At 32.7% G+C, this 23,214-nt stretch overlaps 1 non-coding gene across 1 annotated transcript; it reads right to left on the reverse strand.

The window, feature by feature from the left end:
• Positions 1-14,051: 14,051 nt before the first annotated feature.
• On the reverse strand, positions 14,052-14,124 carry TRNAY-GUA (transfer RNA tyrosine (anticodon GUA)). The gene has a single exon. It is a non-coding gene; the product is annotated as a tRNA-Tyr (tRNA).
• Between the last annotated feature and the right edge of the window lie 9,090 nt (positions 14,125-23,214).

The raw sequence follows: 23,214 nt of genomic DNA on the forward strand, positions 1-23,214 counted from the left end.
GTGACCTTCCGACGTAATTCTTGGATATTATATGTGAATAGAGTCACTTGAAATGATTTGACGTTTATTTATTTGTACGTTGTTCTCTTACTTCTTTGCAAGTTCTGAGAACTTCCAAGGCGGGGAGTATGGAGAAGCATTAGATTTAAAACTTAATTTAAAATTATTTTAATATACAAACATAATTAATTAATTAATTTTTAAAAATAGAATAGACAAAAAGCGACATCTCTTGTCAATTTCGCATAGTATTTTCTCTGCAGGTGAATGATAACCAAATTGCGGTCACCTGTTACATCTGTTCAGTAGATTCATCTGAGACATGATATTTCGTCAAAAGAGGTCTATTTAAGATAAAAATAATTAAAATATATATTTTTTGACAAAATAAAATGTCACAAATTCGACACTGTGTGTTACGATGAATGTGCTGATTCATCTCTATCATTAATAATTTTTCTCTCTTGTGAGCTGGTTGTTCCTTATAACCTTTTCGAGTGCAAATGCAAAGTGATTGCTGATTGCTGCCTGAAACCGAAGCTGATGACAGAAATAGAAGACCTCCATTTGTGAATGCCATTCTTGGGTGAGTTTTTCTGTTCATTTGTATTTTGGTGACTGGTTTGTTATTTTTCTCCCTGCAGAGATAGTTTATTAATCCACAATATATTTTTCATATGGAAATATTATATTCCCTGGATGATCTGTGCTACCTACACGCCAGATCATCAACCAGATGCAATATATAAATGCCATGTTATTATTGAAGTGAAACTTCTTTAGGCGCGTAATGGATTTTCGGGGACGGAGTAAAACCGAGTCAGAATCGACACGAAAATGCGGGTACCCCCACCACCGCTCACCGTTCACTGTCCCTCTCTCACCATATGCGCTTGTTGAGGTGGGGGAGCCGCTCACGAACGTTCTCTCTCTTCTCTTCTTTCCTCTCTCTCAGACACCAGCGAACTGCGCCACGCCAAGCATCAGCTGCTTGTTTAGTATACTGCGTCGTGAGTGTAATACGAGTGAAATACGTAATTGATTGTGGTTCATACGGTTAATTTGAAAATAGAGAGAGAGGAATAAATTAAATTTGAAAATAGAGAGAGAGGAATACTAGAAGTTTCACTTCTGTCTTGCGTAGGCTTGACACACCCACTTTTTTATTATTCAAATCTCATATCTCCAGTTGGTGAAATATATTATGAGTTCGTCAAATCCTAGCAAGTAATATGTTCTTGATAAAATAAAAATCTTTAAAATCCACAAATAAGAAATGAAAGAAAAAATCGTTATAATTATATAAATATTTTGTTACCTTAATAATACACAGTTAGTAGCCGCTTTAATATTTTTTAATGTACGAGCAAAAAAACGAGGATTCTTGCTAAATCATCTAACTTAATGAACCGCTTGGAGTGACCTCTGACAGAGGTGTTGGTTATTCAATTAATAGTTTCCGGGGCGGCGGTAACCATATCCATCTTCCAAATACCTCACGGTATTCACATAAAAATATTCACAAAAAACATTTCTCACATCTCATATTTCACAAAAGTGCGTAAACATACACAATCTATGAATTCGTCTTATAATCTGGTCGCCCTCTGCTCGCAGTCGATGGTGTGAACAAGACGGATTAATTTACGAAACGAACAATAAAACGTGCGCACCACATGTGGCGCCAAAGTGCAACCAACATAACCATAAAAACTTAACTACCAAATAGATGCATCATCCTCTCAATTATTTCTCCCGCCTTTACGACAATTTTATGAAGACGCATCTCAGTGCTGTCGGATAATGAAGTACTTGGGGGAGTTGATGTTTGATTTTTTAAAGTCAAAACAATTTAATTTTAATATTTAACTTTCATCATTCTTGCAGACCTTTTTTTTCAGCAATGCAAACACTATGGTATTCATAATTATTAGAGAATCTTAAATCGTTTTTGATGGTTAGGGACTAAGTTTTAAAAACTGTTTTTTATCTTCATGTTTGCACGCTTTGCAGTCGGTCAAATAATGAACTAACGAATGAACAGACGACTAAAATCTCTCGTGATGGATTTACAGGAATCTGACAAATTGAATTGTACGAATTAACAAAATTAGCTTAATTAATTAATTAACGAAATTAGCAAATTAGAGTAGGTACCCTTTTCACTAAGCATTAATTATTCCAAAACTATTTAATATATATTATGCTCCTAAGCGTCTGAAGCCAATCAGATTATAGCATCCCCAAATGGAGTCAAACTTAATTTACTGAAGGGATAATTATTTCTGGAAAATCTGGCGCCTCTTGCAAAGATAGAATAATTGTTATATGAAGATGTCAAAATCTTTAGGACTTAAAGAATAAAGTTATTTAAAAAAATTAAGTTTTGAATTTCTTTGAGTACCCTTTCTTCTTCCACGAATATATTATGGAGTCATATAATTTGAAAAATTGGTGTGGAGAGAATAGCCACAAGTAAACTGTAATACGAGAAAAAAACACAATTTTAAATTTGTGACAGGATTTATGTAACATTTTAAAAACAATATAATCTTTAAGATAACCCGAAAAACAAATTCATTTTTAAAATGGTATTCCGCTTTGGATTAATTGTTTAAAAAATTATAATAAATAAATATATATATAGCATATAGCTTATAGCAAGAAGTATAATAATAAGAATAGAACGGTATTATAAGAATTACATTTTTTACATTAGCTTTACGTAAGGAACTATGAGGCCGTGTTTAGTGATGATGCATCGAGGGTCTTTTTATGTTAATGAAGGAGAGGTAGTTTTGGGTCGGAAAAATGTATGAGGGGTGGGTTGGAATCTGGGGGGTCAGTGTGTGAATTCATCCCTCCCAAGGTCAAGTGAGTCCTGCTAGAGAAGTCAAAAGGTCTATGTTGCAATAAGTTGGTAGTCTCATCCGCCACTAAGACCTGAACGAACCCCCATGAACTCGGGCACCCCTGCTAAGTCACCAAATGTAGTGAACTACTTGGGGTGACCTATGGTAGAGTTTGAATGTGAAATTACACGAATTAATCAAATAAAATTTACTTGCGCACGCCGGGATTAAAACACGCGAAGTCCAGGTTGATAACCGAGAGTCTAAGCCCTCTTCGAGTGGGAGTGATTGCGCGGCGATATTATAATAATAAAATAACTTTCCCACGAACCCCTTATACGTTTTCAGGACATCAATTCTCATCATATTATAAAAAATATTAGATACCAATATTGATAAGTCCCGTATTGAATCAATATACGAAGTCTATACAAACAGACGACGGCCCACGCTAGCAAAAATATTATGATAACTTCAAAATCAAATTACCGATAATATTCTCGTGTATCCACGCAAAAAACTTCGCATTATTACGACTTCTCACATCAGTTTCCTTATTAATTCCTTGGCGTCTTCCATAGACAATCAAATTTATAGAGGTGCTAATCAAGGAAAGGGGACCGTAACACTTTCGATGAGGTCAATAAATGATTTTTACCGTACACAGGCAACTCGGATTGTAATATCACCATTCGTTCCTAAAAATAAAATCTACTTACGAATTACTCATATTTTTTTAATGATATTATACTAATGTTTATGAGACAAGGTTTTATGTATCGCATAAAGGATAACAAATAATTATTTGCAACAATTAGTCGCCTGAAATATCTACTATGAATAATTATGACTATGACTAATATGACTAATTGTTGCTTATAATTATTTGTTATCCTTTATGCCATGCATAAAACCTTGTCTTATAAACATTAGTTTATAATTTAAAAAAAAAAAATATTTGAGAAGTCAAAAATATTTCACCAATAAATGAAGATATTATATGTCTCGACGCCATCTAGTGAGAAATTAAGCACTAACAAAGCCTTTCCTACAAAAATAAAGTTGGTTGTTTACAGGTGGAAAAAATATAATAATCAGTAATTGTTGATTGAGGTACTAGTACATATTGAATCATTTGGCGGGTTGGAAATAAGCCAACATAGCTCAGTGGTTTCAGAACATCAGAAGACAGGGGTTCAATTCCCGTTGGCGGCATTTATTTTTACTCAGGAGATATTTTCAATTTGTATTGATATTTCAGGCGACTAATTATTGCTTATAATTATTTGTTACGAATTACTAGTTCTTTTTGCAATGACGCGCAAATTTCTCGTTGTGTAAAAAACTTAATTACATATCCCAAATCGGGTAATGTTGGGGCTTCTCAGCAAAATTAAATATTTTGTTACACTATTTAGTTAGACACTTTACAAAGGTTTTATAATTTACCCACTGCACACAATTTTAACATCGCTAAGAATACAATTGAGTATTACTAATTTATTAAAAATTTCTTCAAATTATTGGTAAGCCGGTTATAAACGGAATTGCAGGCCTTTAACGAATGAAAAAACAGGTTTCCTGATATTTTTTTAGTACATTTCGAATACACTATCACAATATCGGAACACGTGTAATTTGAAGAGATTTATAATAAATTAGCCATACTCACTTTTCTCCGCGCAGGCGATTTGTTTCTGCGTATATCCTGCTCATAAAAGTCCAACAATGGACAGCACTGCAAACCTTTGACTTAATTTTGTACGCATGGTCTGGTACTTCAATGTGCACTCTTTGGTGATTAATGGATTGATGTCATAATTTATTCAAAGCATTATCGATCCCTCCTGGTGCAAAAATATGGTCACTTGGTTTGCCTCCTGCTCGGTGACATGATACCCAGATTTCGTGTTGGGCAAATCTATCAATTTGGTTGACTATGGTGTCTACTCTTATAACGTTAAGCGTAGGTGTATGAAGATTATTATTTCAAGTATTTGCTGAAATATCTGGTTATTGCCGAGAAATTGTTATAGACGCTGATATTGCTACGCTATTTCTATTTATAAAGGTAATCAAACCTGGCAATCAACGACACAGCTTCCATATGAAATCGCAACCTTTGGATCCTAATTAAACCTTATATATTAAAGATACATGTAGTATGCCTAAGAATTAAGGTAGTCTAGCTATTTCACCACCTGGGGCGCTAATTCTAAGCGCGCCCCCACATTAATGTGAAGGAAGGGTTTAAATTATATAATATTTTACCCTTGTTTATAAAAAAAGGATTTATATGTTAAAATTTGTAATCAAATTTATTAGTAATCTCTTCAAATTATTCGTTAGTTAAAAACGGGATAGCAGACCCTTAACCAATGAATTTATAGGTTTCTAACAAACTTTTTGTAAAATACGAACGTATTTTCACTATGTCTTAACACATGTTCATAAAAATTCTAATAGTTTAACATTTCATCATTGTATATTATCAAGGCAAATGCAGATGTATGAAAACGTGTTCCGATATATTACGAATTTACTAAAACTTTATCAGGAAACGGCCTGCAAATTCCCTTTTTAACTGGATTACTAATAATTTTAAAAGATTTATAATAAGTTAACAATACTCACTTTTTCCGTTTATACACCACTATTTATTCAGAAAGGCACGAGCATGTTTCTTTATTAGTTGTTTGATAAAAAAATAAAAAATAAATTATTAGATCTTGTGTTTACCCACCCATAGATGACAAAAAAGAGGAGAAAAAATTGTATTTTAATACAATCATACTTCAAATTTAACACTTCAAAACATTCCCGAAACTTTCCAAGCAGCTTTTTAAACTAATTAATTATTATTTTTTAAATCCATATTAAATTTCATGGATTATGATGATATTAAAAAAATCGGGGGTTATAAAATACTTTAAACAGATTGTTACTTTTTTATACTGGAAAAAAATCAACATTTTTTAATACTAGTGTTACGGAGCACTTAACGGTGTTTTATTTATTTATTTAGTACAGTAAATGAATATTCTAAATTTGTAAAATGTTTTCAATGTCCAAATAGGACAAAATTCCCGTTTTAGGTGAGTCAAAGTTTGGACGAATTGAAGCCGGGTCTACACTTCAAGGCATTTTAAAGAAAATTTACATCCGATAGCAACCCGGTGGCAAACGAATATTTAGAATTTGACCACCAAAAATCCCAATTTAGATTACAAGTTATATCACAACTTCAATTTTAAATAAAATGTAGATTTACAAGTTTCCCACTTCCACAACGAATTTTTGTACACCGTTTATAGTTTTAATATTTTTATTAAATAGAGTTATTGAAGTTTTATCTAGAGGTAAATCGAATTTATAAAAAAATGGTTCTAATTATATAGCAATATTTTCACCGGTATCGGTACCAAATAATATTGTGTTGTATACAATAGAAAAACAATCAACCCGTAAAAACAATTTTTGAACTATCTTACATCTATTTTCAAATATATTTTAAACATGATTTTTTTTTCGACAACTCTACTAACCTAGTCAAATCCCATTTGAACAATACCGACATTTATTTCGTATTATCTGATGTAACGTCATCCAATTTCAGAGAAATGCGTATGTCCACGTTTGTAAACGCGATTGTCACCTCAAGTTAAAAGTGTAGCGGCAAGCTACTAGAACGTTCGAGACTTGCAGTATGAGCAGTGCAAATTACATTCAGCTCTGAAACTTCCAGGTGTCGACAACGAGTTTATCTGCCGAGTTTCAGCTCGATCGTTTGTCGGGAAGTCAGTTAATTTCCAAATCGAAGATTTGCATTCCTTCATTCATTCACAAAAACAATATCAAATTTTAATAAAAATAATAATAACCGACCGCATAATTCCATTCAGCTACGAGGCTGTTAATACTCTCCGTTTTACGGTATAATTTTCACGTAAAGCACATTATTTTTAGGTGTAGTTTTAAAATATGAGTTAGTGCTTCAGTAGTTTAAATAAAATAGAATTCATTATTCCCTAGAAGAATAAAGCAAGTGATGGAAAAAGCATTTGGGATGTGTGACTTTGAGAGTTAAAAAGAACTTGCAAGACCGATCTTCCAGGACAAAAAAAGGAAGATAGTTTTGCAAACAATTTTAGCCATATTTTTTTGAAATAAAAATATCAGTATTTTTCGTTATTTATCTAAAATAATTAATTCATCGTTTAACCAACGCCATTGATATAATAGATCATCCAAAGTGATTTGCCATGTTTCGTAATTTTGCAGGGGTGTCCTGGTTTGTGAGTAAGGTTTGTCTATATCTTAGGGGCGGATGCGTCTTGGCCAGTTGAGGGAAACTCTTGGATTTCTCCAGCACGTCTATCTCAACCCATCTACTAGCAACGCAGTGGGAGGGATGATTTGTGCGTTTAAGATGTCCATTACTCCAAGACACACGAACTTCAAGATTCTTACCCACCCCTCTAACCTTTTCCCTTCCCAGAATGTATGCGAAATGGTGTAATTTATTTATTTATTTATTTATTTACACATATACGGCACAACACGTGCCATTAACATAATTGACATACTTATAATAGTACAACAACATGAAGAATAACAGTATAAGTGTTAGTAAAATTTAAGAAAATAGGTAAAAAGTAAGGTAATAAGTAGTGTATAAAAACTATAATGTATAAAAGTAAATTGTAAAGTGAATAGTTTAAAATATAAAGTATTAAAGTACAAACCATAATTTATTAGGAAAAAGTAAAAAGTAAAAATAAAAATTTAAAGATTGAAATAAAACAATAAAATTTACCAATAAGATACCTATCTCAAGGTACCGACAATGATTTAAATATAAAAAGTAATAAATCCTGGATTATGTTAACCGATATGATAAATTTTACAAGTACTTATGATTTCAAGTGCATTAATAGTTTTAGAAGTACTGGTAGGCATATTATGTTTACATGATGTATTTACGTGGTACTAGCAAACAAATTTAGTTTAACGCATCTTTTGTATGAAGACAGATTACCGGCAGCGTGATCAATATTAGCATATTCATTGCCTAAAATATGCAAGCGATTTATGGTTGAGTTTTGTTCTGCGTTCGTCATAGTATTGTCACAGTGGAAAGGTGTTTTGAGTCGAGTCGGTCTACTAGGTACATGGTAATTTATTAATGAGACCAATTCAGGGGAGTCAAACCAGTTATTGTTTATTTTAAATAAAAAAATAAGATCATTGAGTATTCTTCTATCTTTTAACGATAAGAGTCTCATTTTTTGTAATAAAGATTCATAGTTTATGTCAACCGCGGGAATACCTAATTTGAAATTAATTGATCTGAGAAATTTGCGTTGGATTCTTTCAATGGAGTTTGCATGGCTTTTGTAGAAAGGGTTCCATATGGGGGAATTGTATTGACATAATTGTATGACTCCTAACCAGAGTTGTATATAGTATTTTAAATGTTTGGATATTTTTAAAATCTTTACAAATTCTTACAATGAAGCCCAGAATTTTCATTGCTTTACCCGTTATTATATCAATGTGATTGGTAAATAGTAGTTTAGAGTCGAAGGTTATTCTAAGGTCCCTTATTACAGGTACTGACAATAAACTGTGATTGTTAAAAGAGTAACTATATTTGATAGGGTTTTTAATTCTAAAAAAACTCATGATTTGACATTTTTTTATGTTAAGTGTAAGTTTGTTAATGGTACACCATTCTACGAATTTTATAAAATTGGATTGGAGGGACAAGCAGTCGTATATATTTTTTATGATTTTATATATTTTCATGTCATCGGCAAATAATAATATGTTAACATCAGTGAATATGGAAGTGACATCGTTTATGAATAGTATAAACAATATTGGACCAAGGTGCGAACCCTGAGGCACACCACTAGTGGCTTCAAATTCGTAAGATAAGTGTTCTTTAATACAGACAGTTAGTACACGTTTTGATAAATAATTCTTAATCCAACATAATAAATTACCACTTATTCCTAATTTAGACAATTTATTTATAAGAATTTTAATGCAAACCTTATCAAAGGCTTTACTAAAATCCGTGTAAATTGAATCAACTTGTTCTCTATTAGCAAGAGCACCAGAGATAAAATGTTCATACAGTGTAAGGTTAGTTAAGGTAGATCGTCCAGAGATAAAACCATGTTGAAATGATGAGATATTAAATTTTATGCAAGAACATATTTTTTGGAGAATTAACTTTTCAAAAATTTTTGGTATTGACGATTGTATGCATATTGGTCTGTAATTTTCAACTAAAGACTTGTCTCCGCTTTTAAATATAGGAGTGAGAAAGCTATTTTTCCATATTTGTGGGAACTTGCCTGTTAAAAGTGATTGATTAAATAGTAGGTACAGAGGGTAAGAGACACTACTCCCACAGTTTTTTAGAAATACGGGGGGAATTTTATCTGGCCCTGAGCACGATTTAGGTTCCAGTAGTTTGATACATGCTGCAATTTCTTTAATCTCAATATGTATCTGAGATAGTTGTAAATTTATATGGGACTCAAAGTTTGGAATGTCTTCATCAGGGATATCTGTTTCATAAACATCCTTAAAAAAATCTGCAAACAAATTGCCAATATCTTTGATTTTACAGGAAGTTTTCAGTTTATAGTGCATAGTTTCAGGTATGCCAAGGTTGTTGTTATTTTGAGCTTTACAATAGTTGAAAAAATGTTTTACATTGTTACCAATCGAAAATTCCACATTCTTAATGTAATTATTATAACAAATGTTTGATAATTTATTACAATCTTTTCGCAGCTTGCTGAAAATTATAAAATCAGAAAGATTTGTTGTTTCTTTGTAAATTTTATGCGCTTTTTTCTTCTCAATTACTATGTTAATGAGGTCCTTGCTAAACCAGCGAGGGAAATTTGAAGATAGTTTATAACTAATTGGGACAAAGTTTTCTATGGATTTATATAGATGATCGTAAAAGGCTTTAATATTCTCATCGAGATTACCTCCTTCTAGTATAGACCAGTCAGTGTTATATAGATAATCGCGTATTGCAACATAATTGGCTTTATTAAAGTTAGGATATTGTGTCTGGTTTTTAATTTGGCATTTTATAGGGTTACATAATACAGTAATATCTAAAGGTGGGTGATGAGAATCAGAGGGAAGAACTGAATCGAGTGACTTTTCAACCGCAGTTGACAAGTCGGTACAAAGAACAAGATCTAGTAATCTATTATTGTCATTTTTTACATTGTTTAATTGAACTAGGTTAAGGAAATCACATAATTCAACTATTTCTTTTTCTGTGTCAGTTAAGCTAGAGTTTTGAGATAATGTAGAATTGTCGCGGGTACCCCAGTTGATTTTTGGTAAATTGTAATCACCGATGATAGTGATTTTACTATTTGGAAATTTAAACGACAGTTGTTCAATATCCTCGAAATGACTTTTGTAAACACTTATATCTGATGATGGCGGAATATAAACACTGCCTATGATATTTTTTTGATTTTTGCCGTTTATAAAATGTAAACTTGCTCCACATTAGAATTTTTGGTTTTCAGAAGTTTTGAAGGATGTATCTTGTTGACAGCTATCATGACGCCACCGCCTCTAGATTTAGCGCTGGTTTGTTGACTTCTGTCAGACCGGTAAATATGATGGTGGGGTAGACCAAGCTCAGCAGAGTTGATGGATGGTTCCAGCCAGGTTTCCGTAAGAATGAGGATGTCATGTGGCAGTGTTGGGGCATGTATTTTAAAGTCCTTAAGTTTAGTTTTCATGCCTCTGACATTTTGGTAATAGCACTTCAGTTTGTTTACATTGTGTCGTTTTTTGGAAGGGTTGTAACAATAGTTGGTTTGGAGTTTATGTACTTTATGGTAAGGTTTGGTTCACCATTCTCTCGACGGAACAATAACTGCTTTCTAAGCTCCACCAATTGATTCCTTTGGAGGATGGTTAAGTCATTACTTGCTTTGATTCCGTTTTTAAATTTGGTGCTATTACGTAGGAGAGTTCTCGGTGCGATATTGTTTGTAAATTCCAATTTAATTGGACGATTTTTGTTGGCAATTTTCTTGGCACCCAGTCGGAAAACTTTGACGTTGATTAGATCTAATGACGGGTCGATAGCTTTTATAGCCGAAGAAACTTTGTCTCTATCTTCCGTAATGATGACTGCCTTTTCATCAGACAAGCTCTCGGGAACGTTATATAATATGATGGTTAGTTAGTTATTTAGTAAACGTTGTCGGTTCTTAGAATAGCTTCATGATTTTTTTAAAGATACGTAATTATCTTTTCGTAAATAATACTCTGTAGCTATGAAACTGCTGTCACTATCAGTCAACATTCAGTTAATGGTACATAACTGACAAAAATCGTTCTACAGCTGTGTATTGCAGTTTTCATAAACTATTAGATAGAAGATATAGGCAGATAGAACAAAAACCGTCGCTGTGACTGTTAGTCGTAGCGTCAAATATCTGGGACATATTATCACAGACAACCTAAAAGATATGGAAAGACAAAGAGTTGTGATATCCGTTAGAGCAGGTATGCTGTCAAGGCGTTTTCACTTTTGCAGTACAAACGTCAAGAGAATTATATTCAACACATTTTGCACTTCGCTTTACATGTCAGAACTATAGGTTTATTAGATTGCATCCCAGTGGCAACTGCTAAAAGTAGCATTCAATAATGCTTACCGCTAACTATTCCGCCTACCAAGATACTGCAGCGCTACCGAAATGTTCTTGGAAGGACGAATACACTCTTCCAGAGTGCTTTTCTGCTACCACATGGGATCTTATCCATCCATGAGGGCCATCAGGAGTCCTCCCTGATAGCCCTCTGAACATGGGAGATGTTCAAATATCCTCCATAAACGGCTGCTTGCATACATTTTTCACTTCTATTCCGCATTCCTTATCTGTGTATTTTTATTATTTATCTGTTATTTTAAAATATGAAATGTATTGCATTGTACTACCCCTGGATACATTTTCAAATAAAACTCTTTTTATTATTATTAAAATAAGCTTCCGGGTCAGATTTATTGCACCAAATAGCCGTATTTATGACAATTTTTATACGTGATACCGAGATAGTTATATATGCAGATAAGAGTGATTGCCGATAACAACATGCTTTCGGATGGGTTTTATGTTTCTGCAGATTGTGCTATCTCCAAGAATACATTCGAAAAACGAATCTGTTTCTTTTGCTCTACAGTTATATAATCTATATCTTAGGAATAAAGCATAGAGCTGTCGGTGTCTTTATCGCTAAGGGGAAAGTGAGTAGTAAAAAGCGTTGGAGATGAGAGATGGTAAGGATAAAGATAGTAGGGGGAAGTTCTATGGTAGATAGGTATTCGGCAGTTAGGTAGTTTACAAAGTGAGGGATCTGTTGTAAACAAAAGGGTAGAATAACTCCCTGAATTTTTCTGGCTAGGGAATTGACCACTTAAAATTACTTTCTAGTGACTGACTTTACTTGAAATAGTGAAAAATTAAAAATTTCAGTTTGATTTACTAGGTAGTTTTTCCTTACACCTACAACCAACAAACGTTTACTAAACCTAATAGGGGATAGCAAGAAGGATGGGAATGACTCTTTTAAGGACTTTTAAGAAAACGTTAAGATACTAATTTTTCATCCTTAAAGTTGTTGAAGCCATTTGCATAGAATAATCAGGTAGATCATTATATCAGTAAGTTGATACCTTTTAAAGCTCATTTTCGAAAATGTAAAATCAAAACAGAAAACTGGTAGAGACTGGAGCCCATATGCGAAGGGGTTGGCCACTTAAACATTAATTCCATAATATTCCACCAAGTGACGACGCTGCATCGACGAGGAATACGTTTTCTCAGTTGCATTCGAACTGGCGAGCTATTGGTTGTGCGTGAGCATTTATTTACCGAAAATGTACTAATACTCAAAACTAAGCTATGTTTTCGTCAGTGTCCTTTATACCCATTTCCGATTTTCCAGAACCTTTTGGTTCCAAGCTTTTGCTTTGTCATCATTTTTACGCTGGGCACGTCGGACTGAGACGTATAATATTATGTTAAGATATCGGCGGAATGCGATCATTTGCATATGTGCATTGCACGGTATTTAATATTTTTCTTTTCTTTTCTTTTCTTAGGTTAATTTGTTGGGTTGTATATACCTTTAAAATTGTTATAATTATTAGTGTGTTAGAATGATTAATGATAAATGATAATTGAAAGTATTAATTATTTTTCACGCACAAACGAATTATCGAGTTTAAAAAAAGTACAAATTTTGGATTATTTCTTCTGATAAATCCGAAAAAAATCCTTCACGTAACGGAAAAATACTGCCGCTGTAACTAAAAAAACAAAAAAAAACACGTGTTTACTTGAGAGTCTAAACACAGTTAGTATTCTCCAACTAAACCATTTACACGGAGAAAAATAAGTATGGCTTTTTTATCAAGATACGGTAAAAAATGTAGACTGCGTGACCATTTCCTAATTAAATATTATTTCCTCAGAATATATCTGAACACGTATTAAAGCAGGTGACCTTGTCCGAATAAATATAATAGACGAGATAAGATAAAATTTTAATTTTAAGGACAAGTGTTCCGACTTTACTAATATTTGCGCTTTACTTAGAGTTTGTTATGAAATTGGTCAATTAATTTTGTATAGGCCTGCAGTCCAGTATTAAACAGGATAACGAATAAGTACAGATTTTTAATAATTTAACAATATTTCACATCAGTAAATTTTATCCGTCTAATTTTTAGGAGTGTAGTGTTAGCAGATTTAAAGTAAAAATAAGGTCGAACATAATGTCGCAAATTTTTACAGGCCTTTCGACTTTTATGTTTCAGACAGGCAAGAAAAAATATTTATCTGCTCACGAAAGAATTTCGATATTTAGCAAATAGAAAAGTTGCTAAAATCTTTGGTTAGTATTGGAAGTTTGAAACAAAATTTTACCAATAGTAAATAAATATATATTTTTGAATAACTCAAAAATATAAAATTTCCTTAAAAAAATCTATATTATTATCTTTAAAAATTAAATATTACATCTTAAGGTTTTACTCATTAAATTATTAATTGTATAATAAATTATTATAAGCAGTAATAAGTCGCCTATAATATCAATACAAATTGAAAATATCTCCTCAGTAAAAATAAATGCCGCCGACGGAAATTGAACCCGCGCCTTCTGATATACGGTCAGACGCTCTGAACCACTGAGCCACGTCGGCTGTAATATCAATACAAATTAATTTATTAATAAATGCCGCCAAAGGGAATTGAACCCAATTCAAGAAATGGAAATTAAACACTAACAAAGCCTTTCATACAAAAATAAAGTTGGTTGATTACAGATGGAAAAAATATAATAAGCAGTAATTGTTGATTGAAGTACAGTAAATATTGAATTATTTGGCGTGTTGGAAATAAACCGACGTGGCTCAGTGGTTCAGAGCGTCATCAAAAGGCGCGGGTTCAATTCCCGTCGGCAGCATTTAATTTTACTAGGGAGTTATTTTCAATTTGAATTGATATTACAGGCGACTAATTATTGCTTATAATATTTTTTTATCCTTTGTGCTACGTATAAAAACCTTATCTTATAAACATTAGTTTATCATTAAAAAAATAATAATATCAATTATATATTCATCATAGACTTTGTGATGAAATAGGTTTCTTCCAAAAGAAAATGTATTTAATGAAAACTAAACCTCAATTACGAAGAAATCATCACACTAGAGACACCTAGCGAACTTTATTGAAATAAATGCAGGAGACTGTAATTGGAAAAAAGAGGCGTTTTAGTGGGATGTGTCTACCCAAATTTATTACTAAAATTAGCCAATCACAGTGGGTTTTTGACAGGACAAAGGAGAAATCTACATTATTTATTAACATGGGAACGAAGACATCGAGTCAAAGGATAATGCACTATAAGATAAACATGTTCTCACGGGGGAAACATTGGTCATAAACTTTCGGTGTAAGAAACGAAGAGAGATTGATACAAATGAAAAAAAAGGATTGATTGTCATTCGAAATCAAATAAAGTATGATAGACTGTTATCTGGAAGGGGCAAGAAACTTCTAATAAGTGAAATTAACGCGTGAGGGTAGAGTAGACTCAGGAGAACCTGAAAAAAACTGTGTAGAGAGGTGAAAACAAGACAAAACTAAGTGATTTAATTATAGTTTTGAATGATGGAGGGAAATACATCTACAGATCAACAAGAAAAACGCGTAATCGATATGCAAATTTGAGAGGATCGTACTAGGAAACTACCGGCCGAGGAACCAATGGTTTTGGATCGATGAGATTAAATACAATGGCCTGATTCATAAATTTATGTGTTTATATCGAAATAAACAATACAAGATCCACGATCATTAGAAGGACAATTAAGATGGAATTGGTCATAAAATTTAACATGGGACATATGGGACTATTTATTTAAGACCAAATACATTAGATTGACAGGCAGACACATTAACTGGAATTGATGGCTGAGGTACAAAGATTTCATGATAATGACTCCATATAAATCAAAAATTAATGACTATTTTTGAGAGAACAAGATGCAATACGGGTAACGCCTTAATATTTAATTACTTTACAGTGGCGAAACGGTGAAAGGGGGCGAAAATAATGTTCATTTCGGGTCTAATGACATTAAGGTGCATAAAGATTGAGGTGGTTAGGAGTACTACCCTGTACACTTAAACTGAGATAATGCATAAAGATATAAATGAAAACATTTGAACTCTGTTTTCCAAGCGAAATTCGAATAGAAAGTTTGGCCTTGGAAGAAAGGACGCATACAGACCGACAGATTGGCAAGAACTGGAATATACACAAAAATAGCAGCATTATGAAGTTGATTTCGGCATCATAGGAGCGTGGAGATGAATTTAAAGTGCCATAATAACCAGAGGAAGGATGAAATAAAGGTAAGCACTAATAAACATGATTGGATTGAGGGAATCCAATGCGAACATGAACTTGCCTGCTAAGACAGGAACAATAATGACTGAATTATGAAGCGCAATCCCGAGAAAAACAAAAATTAGAGGGAAAATTATTTATAAGATAAAGAATTAGATAAGGAACGTTGAATGTGAAGTGTGCGTAGGGAGTACGGTAATGGACTGATTATATTCCCAGAAAAATAAACGAAATTAAACACAGCTAGAAAAACACATCTAACCTTACGACGAACTCTATGAAAACAATTAAAGGATGCTGATCCAGCCCTGCAACTGCAGAGGACAAAGACGGTAAATTTGAAGGCGTGGCCGAGAGATGACTATGTCGTATGAATAAGTGACCAGATTTAAATAATCAAAACTAGTGGCACATATGTTCCAATTTACGAGTTGATTGATGATCTATTTGCCTGAAGGGTGAAATCGACTTAAGTCATTTTGGTATTGAAGACAGTATAAAAACGAGTGCGCGAGAGGATTCGAGACAGTTCTCGGGGAATTTTGTGAGGCTTGAAAGGACGGGAAGTACGAATTACGCGTGTGTGTACGTCGAGAAAGGTAACTAATAAGTCCCTGGACTTAGGAGATTTTCAATAAAAGTATTAAATTCAGTTTTAAGTCTCTTTGAAAAAAAATCCAATCAGTGAAATTTGAACAAGTCAGTTTTAATTAATTAAACAGTGCTAATAAAATAGGGTTATATTCAGTGACTTTCAATAAAAGTTAAATTCAGTTTTCTAAATCCTCTTTGGAAATCCCATCAGTGGAATCTCATAATAAAATAGAGTCTAAACTCAGTGGTTAGGAGTGTTAAAGTGGAAAGTGCAAAAAGGTGTTTAGTAGATTATTTAAATTCTAAACTAATCATTTCATTCAAAGTGAAAATCATTTAAATTCAATTTAAGTGTTTTATCGGATATCTAAAGTGAACGTGATCGCGTATTGATATTTAAAAATAGATTATAATTTAGTATCAATTTTGAAAAAAAATATATATTAATAGTAGATACGTACATCTTAGCTTAAAAGGAAACGCAATAAGACAGTTCGAAAAGTAATATCAATGATCAGATTTGATTAAATTTAATCCCTTTGTGATTTTATTGTTCAGTTAAAATAAGCACGAAGAGAATTCGGAAGGATTAAAAAAAAAGTGAAAATTATAAAAAATAAATATTGTCTCTTTGTTTAAAAAGTAATAATGAAATAAATTTGAAAATAAAGGATTCATCGGATACTTTAAAGTTAAGTTTAAAATTAAAATAAACGTTACCTCTTTGTCTTAAAATAGTGTTTCGGGAAAAATAACAATAATCACTCTTCTTTGTTTCGAAATAAAAGGAGTAATAATAATACGATTAGTTCAGATTTTGTATAAATAATAATACTAAATATCTTATCATTGTTTGCGATATATTTTGGAAAGTATTAACCTCAGTCCTTACGTCAATCAACATTTACGAAAACTAAATCAAAACTTTAAAGCCGCGGTCAAATGAAAAAGAAATGGTAGTCACGAATCAATTTAATTAAGACTACATTCTAAACAGCAAGTAGGTAATATTTTGGAACCTTGATCGCAAATTTCGTGTAAACCCGAATGGATATATTTGCATGATCGATCAAGGTGGGTGAGTCAAAAGAAATCAAAATATAAAATAAAAATTCAGAAATCAAAAGACAACGTTCCTGAGAGCCGAGAGGGGAGAGAAAATCATGGGCGACAACGTTCCTGAAAGCCGAGAAATCATAAAAATGAAATCTTATAATATTTTATATTTTATATATATAGGTTATAATTCGGTCCAGCCTCTGGTTGCGATATTTCAGCAACTAGATCTATCCCAAGAATTAGGTACATATGATACCTATAATATGGTATAACTTTGTACCATTTCACATATAAAGATGTATATATCACGAATACCTATTATCACACTTGTGTCATGCACAAATGTCTACTTCAAATACCTATTACCACATTCGTGTCAAAAACAAATACCTACTTCCAAATATCCTTTCAAAATTAAGTAAACCTTATTTACCAACATGTACCATGAAAATCCAAAAACGATAATGTACGATTTGTCTTCTAAACTATCAGCTGATAGTAGATATTATGTCACTGATAGCAGATACAAATATAACCCACAAAGAATTCATAAGACCCTAAAATTGGTCAAAGTCCTCTTAATTACACGAACTGCATTCCAGTCGAACTCTAAAATAAATAAAACATCGTGTCTGGTAAGGGCAGGTTTCTCAAAGCTAGTCCTTCATACCAAATCACAGCAAGCATATTCATGTGTGTTTTATACACTGGCTAGAAGTCAAAATAATATCAATAAGAAAACATCCTAAATACCTAACTACGTACGTCAGAGATGAATAGCTCACTCAAGATACCTATTCGGTTAATTATGGTTCAATTAAGTCGCACATACTAGTTATGTGATCATATCCTAAGTGACCAAATCTAAGCGTCATAATAATTTTGTACGTATGAGTACAACCTATTTCCACCCAATGTTAAATAACTCAGTCAAATTCAATCAAAAGAGGGGGGGGCACTCCTTATAAAATCCATCAACGAAAACAAAAAAAAATGTGGTTGTCAGACCGCGATACCAAAACTGTCAAACAAACAAACAAACAAATATATTACTTAGTATATCGTATTTATTCTTATTTCCTATTAGTATTTATGTATCGAGATATCGGACTCAGGACTCACAACCCTGGGATTTGAGATTCTCGGTTCCCAATGTTTCATGTGAGAAAATGTTACATTGTGAATTATAAAAAAAACGTATGTATACATATATGTATTTGAATGTATAATCCACTGGGTGATGTGAACCCGCCTACAGCTGGCGTTTTAGGCCTAAGAATGGTCATGTCACATCGCTTCTTGGAGTGGTGGCAAGCCTAGGAAACTTGTCATTACAACAACCGTGAGTATATGATTGTTCAGAAGACGAAACCGGTTCGCTTCAGTAGTCGTAAATCCGGAGGTGATGGAATTTGGAGTGTACTGGACCCAGGGGAGGTTCGATCGTAGCGCTAGAGGGTTGTGGATCTGGAGGTGTGGGAAAGCCTCGCAAGTACCTACCACTAGAGGCACCTGACGACGGTGTGAAAGTCTTATTCGACCTTGGTTCACCCGGTTACATTGCAGGAGGAGGCGCCAAATTATTAACAGCAATATTGCTTTCCGAGTTCGTCTTCGTACAAAATCATAAACACTAACCATACTTACAAAGATTAAATCAACATGTATGTACCCCACAGGTCGTCGCAGAATTGGAGAGAATTTTGGAGAACATATGTTTCATAACTAATATTGTACTAACCTATATTCGATTGTTTTAACTATATATGTATGCTATGACACTAAATTAAATGTTATGTATTTTCCACAGGTTTTACGGTTTCTAAAGGAATTAGAACTAGGAGATAGGGATTATCAGGAAAAATTTAGTTAGGTTAAATGATACCAGCGTTCGCAATATCTCGACGTAATCCAATCTCCTTACCCAATCACTAACCTGAAAAGAACCAAAGTTACCACAAAATGAAAGTAATTAAAATCCTATATCATAAATCAAAAAAATTACACAACGTTTGATGGAATTTAATTACAATATAAATACGAAAATATTTGCGTTCAAGGCCGTAAATAACGTATTAATTAGTTAAGTACATATGTCTATAAAGATATATAGTACAAGAGAGCTTTAAGTGGCTTTCTGTAGTTATCAAAGAAATTAAGGGTCCAATTTTCATGGAGGCTTATGTGTTGTAGGGGAAGAATTTTCCAACCCTACGAACACATATGTAAAGCCTTAGAAAAGAAAAACAAATATCGATCATAGCCAAGAGAGAAGAAAATTCTATTTGTTTTAAACAAAGAAAAAAGAAATATATAAAATATTCACACCAAAAGCTGAAACATTACAACTTGCAGAACTCAATAACATCACTTGCAGAACTCACATAAAAATAGAATATATTTATCCAAGACACTATCTAGAATGCGTCTAGATGGAGATAAATCTTGCGATCGTATACAAAGGTAACATCCAATAAAATATACATTAAGAAAATGAGAATAATGTTGGTAGTTCGTATTCAAAATATGTTTTAATTAAATTCAATTCAATTCAATTCTATTCTGTTTATTTATTTAAAAAACATTACAAAATTGTTAATTTCAATGCGTTTTTTAAATATTTTTGTAAGAAGAATTCTTATATTAATATTAACAGTGTGTAAATTAACTGGATCAGTAATAATAGAGCTTGCCTTTTAAAGGAAGCTTCATTGATGCTAAAAATGTCGATATCCGAATTGATTCGATTTTTTTTTAAATATGACTGAAGGAAATAAGATCGGATTAGCTCGGTTGGTAGAGTAGCGCCCCGGCAATATGAAGCACCTGGGTTCAAGTCTCAAGTGCGAACGTACCCTTTTTTGATTCTTGTGTTTCAATTTTTAATTTAAAAAATCGCTAGTATTATCTTCAATAATTAAAACAAAGCAAATACTATTTTTGGAATTGGACCACTTTAAAATTTAGCCCAGAATGTCAGCAGAAGCAAGGAAAATAAAGTTTTTTTCTCACTCTTCTATATGTTTAAGAAACATTTTGAATGGATTCTACTTATATACTTTTGTAGCTAGGTAAGATGCAAGACTAAAGTAATTCCTAACATCGGCATTGCTTCAATTATTCGACACGCAAGAAAGTTCAGCGTGAAAATCTAGATTGTGAACTTTTAAAATACCCTTCGAAAAATACATTCAAATCAGATCTCCAGCAAACTGTTGATTAGGTTTCCATGGAGGGAAAATTATCCTCGGACGAATCTTAATGAACTTCCTAAAGTATATATTAACAGTGTCTAGAATAAATGTATAAAATATACAACCCTAACATTTTGGATGTTTTTGTGTTAAGTTTATAATTTATTGAAACGTATCAAAAACAAAATTGTTTAGAACATGGGTGTAATGAAAACAATTTAATCCTTCATTTCACACATTGACTGGGCGTAGCGAAGTCTTGTTTAAACTCAGACTATGCATTTCGACTGTCTGTAAAATTTCCGTTACGTTCCGATCGTCGAAGATGGTCGCCGTTTTAAATAATACACTTTTATACCGCCAGAGTTCGCATCATCGTGATTACTACTAAGAGGTTTCAAATCGGAATAATCAATATTATTGTACCTCAGGGTCTGAAGTATGTTTGAAAAAAATTAATTGTCGTTGAGATGGTGTTGTTTCTTGGAAAAAAATGTAAAATTTCTAATTTTAAATAAAGAATATTTTTTTCTTTGTAAGTTAGTATTTTTTTAATATATTTATCTCGCATAACATTGTAGTGAACAATTTTTGAGCATTAATACATTTTTTTCCTAATGTAAGCTAGTGCTCGTGTTTTAGGAAAGGAGTGCTCGCTAACATAAGAAAAAGATGTACTTATTTGTGATAACAAAATGTAGAAATAAAAAAAAAAATGTTTAAACAAAAGAAGAATATGTATGCAGATACAAAAATAAAATTTTTAAAAATTACAAAAGTAGTTAAATAATAAAATGAGTGAGTTGTTTACAATATTTCGTCGGTGCATGAGATACAATTAATCGTAGGTTATAATTTAGGAAATCAGCTAAACACAGTATTACTCATATTTCAAAGTAAAGTATAAATACATTTAAGATAATATAATAAATTTAAACATGATAATATGTTTTCTAATTAAGTACCTTACCTTGAAGTACCTAATTACAAATATTATGATTTCCGACAAAAAAAATATTTTGATTTGTTAAAAAAGAGAAAATTAGAAACACTTACTTTTTTTGGACGCAAGGTCTAAAACTTTTTACAGAACTACAAGAACTGCCACGAACATATGCGTCAACGCAACATAATGTATGCAGAAATAAGTGTGGAAAAGTCCAGTTTACTTCCATACACTGTTTGATCTACGTTAGATAAAATTTTGAAAATTATTCTTTCAATATTATTATACCATTCGATTAAGGAATACTTTTAGAAAAGTTTCAGAAATTGTTTGATCACATTTCTGTCTCTCCAACGATTTTACTAAGGGCGATAAACCAAATCTGCAGATCGGGAGTTTCCAGTTAGTGCAGATGCCAAACAGTAATCAAGCTACGATACTCACACGGGAAATCAAATAAATCTTAGAATAAGTGCACACCTTGCAGTAAAAGTCAACGCCATATTTGATCAGTAAACTTTACTGCACATTCATATTTTACGACGTTTTCTGGTGATGCAGATATTATGAAAAGCAATTTTGATAAGGTGATTCGTGGCTAGTTTCAAATTTCTCGTACAAAATGGAATTATTTATGTGTACAGTACCGGTATGTGCATTGTACTGCTTGCCATCAGTCTTCACATAACTTAACTACAACAACATCTGTGCCCCAGTCATCAGTATACGAAAGTAGACTCCAGTCATAATTCCCTCCCATTCTCTTGATCCAACTCCTAGTACAAGACTCCCGCGAAAGAGCCCATCGTGCATATTTCGATGTGCACAAAACTTTATTTTCCCATCCTACGAGAAAAGCTTGGCCCGCCGACACGGTGACACGAGCGAGACAGATTAAGTTTATAACAGCAAATCATGCATCAGAGCAGTGAAGATATATAACCCATCTTGTGCACTATAGACGCATGCGCGCCAGTGTATTTTGCTTATGATTTGCGCACAACATTGAAATTTAAATTACTTCTTCTCTGACTTGAATATGATTGTATCACCAAGGCAGATAAGGTTTTGATAACGTAAGGGCGGTCCGCTTCCGAGCCTTAATTACCGTCGGATCTCAGGAGATATAACTAATATCGTAAGTCATTAACGATACGACACCCGACAGAGTCAATCAGTAGAGGATTCACGAGTTGCGGAGTTACATACGAGTAGCACTATGTACTCTTTATTATGTTATGTTTTTCTTCTAGATACTGCTTTATAATTTTAATCTTGTAATATTTTAACACACCAACTAAAACTTATTTAAAAAATGAACAGACTTACAAAAAAATGACATAATTTATATTTTATACACAGAAACAAATAAAATTTGACTTTAGCAAGGGGTACCCCATTTTTTGTAAAAAAAACTATAAGAAGTGCACCATCGGGGATAAAAGAAATATATTTTATGTGTTTATTTTTAGCAAGATGATTTTGACAAGCTATGTTCAGTAGCTTAGCAAGTTAGTAGTTTATGTGAATTGTATAAAAAAATGATAATCCATAATAGCCGTTAAGATCCAGCATACCCAAT

Source organism: Hesperophylax consimilis, chromosome 18, assembly GCF_061612785.1.
Source record: "Hesperophylax consimilis isolate HC1 chromosome 18, BYU_Hcon_1.0, whole genome shotgun sequence".
Classification (NCBI taxonomy): Eukaryota; Metazoa; Arthropoda; class Insecta; order Trichoptera; family Limnephilidae; genus Hesperophylax; species Hesperophylax consimilis.